Source organism: Adiantum capillus-veneris, chromosome 25, assembly GCF_014529385.1.
Source record: "Adiantum capillus-veneris isolate H3 chromosome 25, ASM1452938v2, whole genome shotgun sequence".
NCBI classification, from domain to species: Eukaryota; Viridiplantae; Streptophyta; class Polypodiopsida; order Polypodiales; family Pteridaceae; genus Adiantum; species Adiantum capillus-veneris.
The window spans coordinates 80373683-80381038 of NC_140955.1; the positions used below are offsets into that span (position 1 = coordinate 80373683).

The 7356-nt window shown below is 41.1% G+C and overlaps 1 pseudogene; it reads right to left on the reverse strand.

Moving 5' to 3' along the window:
* Positions 1-4110: 4110 nt before the first annotated feature.
* Positions 4111-6949, reverse strand: LOC147425157 (S-adenosylmethionine synthase 5-like; annotated as a pseudogene).
* Between the last annotated feature and the right edge of the window lie 407 nt (positions 6950-7356).

A 7356-nucleotide genomic window follows, 5' to 3' on the forward strand; every position in this document is an offset into this window, starting at 1 on the left:
TGGGGTTGCCTATAGCTTGTTGCAACCTAGTGACAAGATGATTAACAAACATGGGGGCATCATCATTGGCACCTTCATGTGCAAAATCAAAGTTATCAATGTTCATTCTCCTCTCTTGGTTATTGTCAGCCATGATAATTAAACTTATGTGTTTACTTAGTGTATGCTTTGGCAATTCAAAACCTTAGTTGCTACTCCTCTTAGCCTTTGAAAATAGGCACTTAAGTATCTACAACCACGGCTCGAATTCATTAATTATAGAGAGTAGTGGAGTGAGTCTAACATAGCGAAGCTGGCGAGGGATAGCTCCTTTTGGACTTCTTATGGCTCAATAATGGTAAAGCCGTAGGAAAGTCTAAAAAGACTCCATTATTCAGACCAAAGCTCCCGAGGTGTGCACCATATCCCACATAGTGGGCTCAACAAAACCGATAATAGATCCCATTCCCACTTAACCTAATATAGTTAACAAAAACAACCATTAATAGGATACTTAAGAACCTCTCTTCGTAAGCAAGAAAAGAGAAACCAAATGCTCTGATACCAATGTAATGGAAATTGCCTATGACTTTGAAATTAGCAGAATTAGAAAATTAGGTGAAGCACTTTTGAGAGATTCTTTGTTAGCATAGCAGTTGAACTTAATTGATGGTAGCAGCATAAACATGGTACTTAGTTAACTTGGCATGAACAATACTTTTACAAGAGAGAGAGTTTAGAGAACATGACAATAGTTGAGGACCGGATTCATATGGAGTCGGTCCCCCCTCCAATAGGCATTTGTATTATAGTTTCTCCCTTCAAGAGAGACTTGGTACAATACAATCTTTGTGCTCCTTGTAACCTAGGTGATGCAATGAAGATGGAAAGATTCATGCATCACAAGCAAAACATAAACTTGAAGAAAGCATTAACTATCCCAAGCCTCAGTCCCAAGGCCTCAAACACCTTGGAAGGTGAGAGAGCTAGCAGGGAATGAGGATAGGGAAGAGGAGGAAGAAAAAATCCATAGGAGAAATAAATAGTTCCTCACTTATCATCACTCTTCTTGCTAGCATACATAATAGCATAGTAATGAAGATGGAGAAGATGGCAAGCTTAAGCATTGAAGCATAACTCTTGGTTAGATTTGCATTCCATAGCCAAAAGTGTTAGTGTAGGCTTTCACTCTCACAAGCTTGGAGAAGGAGGTGGTGTTCTTCAACTTTCACCAAGTGAGAATGGATTTTCAAAATGAGTGTGTGTGTGTCTAGTATATCCCCCTAGCACCCCCCCTCCTTGCTTTGGGCGAGTGGTGACCTTTCTGCATGTTGCAAGCTCATTGGACCCCTCTCCCCTGAGCCAATCACATGCAGCATGCAGTCAAGTACATGAGTAGTGTTTTGACAAGTGTCCTCCTTACCCCTTAAAGAGAGAGAGAGCTTGAAAATATCTAGATATTTGTTAGATGGAAGTAGAAGCTCATTGGAACCCTCTTTAGCCCAACCAATAGCATTCAAGCACACCATGTGGTTAAGCTTAGTGAGAGTCTGACATGTGCCCCATGTGCTCTTTTAGAATTCCCCTAACTTTGAGATTTTTATGCATAGGAAACTTCCTCATTAAGTGTGTAGCTTCTCTTTTTGACTCAAGCATCTTACCCCCCATGCATAGGAAGCTTCTCAAGAAACTTTCTCATTAAATCTGACAAGTACCTCAAGTACCTTAGTCATCAAGCATGACAAGCACCTTAGGTGGAGTTCCCACCTCAAGCACAGCCCTAGATTGCTTAAGTTTAGGACCTCAAGCACATCCCTACCTTGCTTAAGTTTAGGTCGGGTTCCCACCTCAAGCACAACCCTATCTTTCTTAAGGTTCCCACCTCAAGCACATCCCTAGCTTGGTTAAGTTTAGGTCGGGGTCCCACCTCAAGCTCATCCCTAGTTTTCTTAAGATCAAAGGACTTTTAACACTAACCATTGGAGGTCTTTAATGAAGCTAACCCTAAGGTCTTTTAAGCTTCATTAGTTAACCTTGCTCCTTGACATACCATCTCTCATTTGGGCCCCTTTACCATTGGCCCCGTGTTGAGATAGATCCATAAGCACATGTCTATATTCTAACCCTTGTTCCCGTTTATTATCCCATATTAAATGATCATTTTAATATGAGAAAATCATTTGGGTTGGTTAGATATTAGATATTCAATGACAGTTTACTAGTTTAGGTTTTGCTTTGAGGAGTCATAAAATAAATGCTATTTATTGATAGAGTTTGGCCAGATAACCTTTTAACAAATGTAGCTCTTTGGAATAATATATGATCATGTTCTACACCAAGAATGTGCAGCCACGGTGTGTTTCGAGTTTAGTTTTTAGCATTAACATTTCTTTTTCAAAATACTATGCTAAAAATAGGCTTAAGAAAAAGCACCAACGATGTTACTAATTTTGAGTTTTCTTATTGTCATTTTAAAATATTACGAGTATCTTTTGATGATAGCTTTGGTCACATCTCAAGTTACCTTTGGATATTCAAACTAGAGGCACTATGCTATAGTATGAGTGCAATGCCTTGTAAGATGTGAAAACCAAGTTCCAGCTTCATAATATCTAGACACTACAATTGTGCACTTTGAAGATGGCCTTGGTCATATTTGGCTAAAAGTAGAAGCAATGTGCAACCATGAAGGCACATAGTCTTAAGCAGAGGAAAGTAGGTATAGATCTTATGAAACCATAAGTGGGCACATTGCAATATCCATCAGATTTTGGATTTAGCAGCTATATGGATGTCGTTCAGTTAACTAGAGATACTCCACAAAAGGTTCTTCTTCTTTTCCAAAGAACAACAATAGTTTTGGGATTTACACTACATGTGGAGACTAAATGTACTTGTGGATCTAGACAAAGGGAAACAACCTTTTTTAAATGTCACAAGTAGGTCCAAATTCTCATCAATTACTTGACAAATCTGCATTAGTAAAATAATTCTAGCTTTTGGAAGGAATTGATTGAGAAGAAAGATCAAGATATTTTTCTTAGTTAGAGTGTCTCACTTGAGATATACTCTACTATTATTTGAGAAGAGAGAGCATTAAGTTCAACTTAGCTAGAGTGTCTCGGTTCAGGCTCGAGTCCTACCGAATGGTGAGCAAATATTTTCGAGCAAGTCAATAACCAAGCAAGTTCCTCCCAAACAAACTCAAAGGATTTAGTTGCAAGAAATTAGCCATACAATAGGAATTTTAACTACATGCTACGAGAACCACAATGCCAAGATATGGTTGGCCACTTTTAGACTCTCTTTTAGATCTCCGGTGGCAACTCCAGTGCCATACTAGTTGCCTTGCAATGAGGTGAAATTGCACAGATCTATGTTCAAATTCCTTATGAACATGATAAGCGTGGTGGTGGTATTACGCATGCAATGGATGTAGAGGACATATTGCTACATGGAGAAGGTAGGAAAGAAGAGGATGAGGAGGAAGAGGGCAAGGCTCAGTAACCCCATGGACATCTACCAGCTTTAGTCCAAGATGTTCGTGTGAAACCATGCAAAGCTGGAGTTTTGAGGGGTCACTTCAAATAGTCTCTCTCTCTCTCTCTCTCTCTCTCTCTCTCTCTCTCTCTCTCTCTCTCTCTCTCTCTCTCTCTCTCTCTCTCTCTCTCTCTCTCTCTCTCTCTCTCTCTCTCTCTCTCTCTCTCTCTCTCTCTCTCTCTCTCTCTCTCTCTCTCTCTCAGCTACATGGTTGTTGATATAACTATCGGCACCCTAGCTGCCCATTCAAATCTACTCTTTCCTCATCCGGGATTCTCACGTTGAACTACGCCAGCAATCTCCTCCATTTATGAAACCCACAGCCCTCATCTGGTGCAAAACTCCTCTCCCTTTGAATAGCCTCTCTCTCTCTCCTTCTCTCTCTCTCTCTCTCTCTCTCTCTCTCTCTCTCTCTCTCTCTCTCTCTTTGTGTGTGTGTGTGTGGTGGATAAAAGGAATTTTTGTATATTACAATAACCACTTCAACCATGGAGTTTCTTATTTTGATCTTACCTTTGCATGTTTGCAAAGAAGTGAATGTTAGAGGCCCACAATTAGTTTAATAGTAGTGATACCAATGTGCCATTGAATCTAATCAAACAAAAGGCGAGTTTTAAGGGCTATCTTAAGCCTTCTCAACTTCAAAGGCTTAACTACTTCCTAGGTGAAATCAGGGTCATTGCAACCAAAGTGTGGTAGTCTTCTAGTATCGCTTGTTGCCACCCCGATGGAGGTCATTAAGGTTGATAGAGATCATACAAGGACGGATTCTATGTGTGTGGGTGCTCTTGTGCATGATTTTATCTGCTGGTAATGGGAGGGCAAATGATGAGTTCTTGAAATGTTATTCTACACTCTGATTATTTTGTTGATGCTATATTACCTCTGACAAACTAATGCCACTCTAGAAGTTTTATGCAAATGCAATGAGGATGGAATGCCTAAAAATCTTAGAAGAATTTAGCGAGAGCATCAATACAATAGCTTCTTCTCCACACTTCTTACAGAGGAGAAGAATAGTAGTTATAGAGGCGGGGATGAGGAAACTTGATTATTACTAGAATCTCTGAATCAGGGATTGTGCTAGTCTTGTAGGTATCAATGAACATAGAGGTGAACCATCGTTTGAGAGGAGGAAAGGCAAGTTGCGGCAGGCTGATCACATAGCATTTTACTCAACAATACATGCATGTGCTTGTCCCAGCTAAAGCACCATCCTTGGAATTTTTGGCAATCTTTTCTTGGTTTGGTGGTATGCTAGATTTATAGAGCAACAAATGCTTACATGAAGGCAAAGTGGGGTGCAATAGAAACGGAAATGAGCTAGGCTAGTGGGTGATAAGTGTTAAGTATAGAGCCTGATTTACCCCTTGTAATATTTTGTATTAAAAACACACATTTGTAAGGCCCCCATTATGAGGAGAAGCCTTTGTGCGTCAAGAAAAATAACTCACTGAAAACCAAAATTTTTACGGCTAGTCTCGAGCTGCAGAAAGTGGTCTCACTTTCTACCATGGAAGCAGAGTATGTAGCAATGACAGAGGCAAGCAAAGAGATTATGTGGCTTCATATATTCTTAGAAGAGCTTGGATTGAAACAAGAAAATTGTGTCTTGTACAGTGATAGCCAAAGTGCTATCCATCTTGCAACGAACTCAGTCTTTCATTCAAGGAAAAAGCACATTGAGGTGAGATATCACTTCATACGCACACTTTTGGAAGAGGGACAACTAAAGCTAGGATAGGTGCATACAAGTGAAAATCCTGCAGACATGTTTACAAAGGTGGTCAACAAGGAGAAGTTGTGCTTTGGCTCATCTTCAATCGGCATTCAAGGATAAGAAGCCAGGATGGGAAGCAGTCATCACATGTTTGGTGTGGAGATTAGTCTCCAAGTAGGAGATTGCTAAGTATGGAGCCCGATTTACCCCTTATGATTTTCTATATTAAAAGTGCACATTTGTAAGGCCCCCATTATGAGGAGAAGCCATCATGCATGAAGAAAAATCATTCGAAAACCCAAAATTTTCACGGCCAATTTCAAGTTATTTCTCTTCGCTGACATATTCCTTTTTGCCGGAATATTATGGTCGGACGGCGGTTGGAAAGTGGTCAGAAAACGGCCGGTCGATTGGCCAGTGGCCGATAGTCAATGGGGCTGATGGCCCGTGGTCAAAAGTCAATGGCCGGTGGTTGGTGGCTGAATTCAATGGCTGGTGGCTAATTTAAATATGGACTTGTCTTCTCGATCGCGGACACACATGGGCGCGTTAGAGGGTCCAAGTCGAGCTTGTCAACACATGGGCGACTTGTCAACACAAGGGCAGCTACACACAGCTGCCTCTCAAGAGAGAGGGCAGCCCTTTTGGCCTATAAAAGGAGGCCTCTTCTACACACAAAATGTATTTTGAAGCATTGTGGTGCATTGTGAAGTTGATGTGAGGATGTGAGGTGCTGAGAGTGAAGCAAGGCGGGAGCTCCAAAAGGGTATAATCCCTTTGTAATCTACTTCTTATTTTGAAGTATTAAAGCCATTGAGTGGCTTCTTTCCCGTGGTCCGTGGACGTAGCCCACATTGGGTGAACCACGTATATTGTGTGCTCTCTCTCTCTCTCTCTCTCTCCCTCTCTCTCTCTCTCTCTCTCTCTACTCTACTCTATAATCTCTCATATGTGAAAATTTATCTCTCTCCATTAAGTAAACTACTGATTTATTTACTTATCTGTGTCATATTTCCTAACAATAAGAATCACCAGGAGAAAGTAAGGGAGGGAGGCCCGCCGACCAAGGGGCCTCAAGCTGAAGAGGAAGGGGAAAATTCCAAAGTTCCCCCTCATGCCGAACAGCGGTAGCATATGACACATGAACAATGCAGCAGCATGCAAGACTAGAGCTACAACACTTTCTGGTAACCTGCCACACAATGTAGGCTCCACTTTCTATATATCCATCTTGGTAGGGTCTTTGCATGAGAAAGAACCTCCGCCATGAGCTCCCCAACCACCATATGTATCAATAATGATCTTCCTTCCTATTAGATCAGCATCACCATGTGACCCCCCAATCAAAAACCTTCTAGAAGGATTCAGATGGAAGATGGTCTTCTCAACCAGTTACTTCTCAGGTATCACAAGTTTGATAACATGCTCCTTCAAATCAGTGGCAATCTTGTCATTGGTAACTATTTGATTGTGTTGAATAGAGATCAAGACCGTATAAACTATGATGGGAACCATGGCACCATTTCATTCTTGTATTCAACAATTGAATTTTTTCGTCTGGGCAGCCATGCACAAGTTCCATTCTTTCTTACCTTTGTGAGAATGGTACCTAATTTGGTAGCCAAGACATGGACGAGGGGCATAAGATCCTGACTAGTCTCATCAGTAGCATAACCAAACATATGCCCTTGATCTCATGCACCAATCTCCTTGGGATTCTTTGTGAAATGTCCATGCCAAGAAGCTTGCTTGGGTGGTTGTGTCACGCAAAGTTTGTCAAGGACTAGGGGGACTCCCCTCGTCATAGGTTGTCAAGGGCTAGCTACAACCTACCTATTGCAGCTGCCATTCATTGCATCATGGGGCTGCACCAACTACACTCACAACAAAGAGAGAGAGAGAGAGAGAGAGAGAGAGAGAGAGAGAGAGAGAGAGAGAGAGAGAGAGAGAGAGAGAACCCTACAGACATAGTTTGGGAAAAGTGTGCCTCAACTTAGCCTTGAGCCGGTTGAAAAATCAGTTGAAAGGAGGGACAAAAGGAGAAAATCCTCTTATAAAATTTAAGAAAATAGAGTAAATTACAAAAATTTAAACATTTTCAACTTTGAATCTATCAT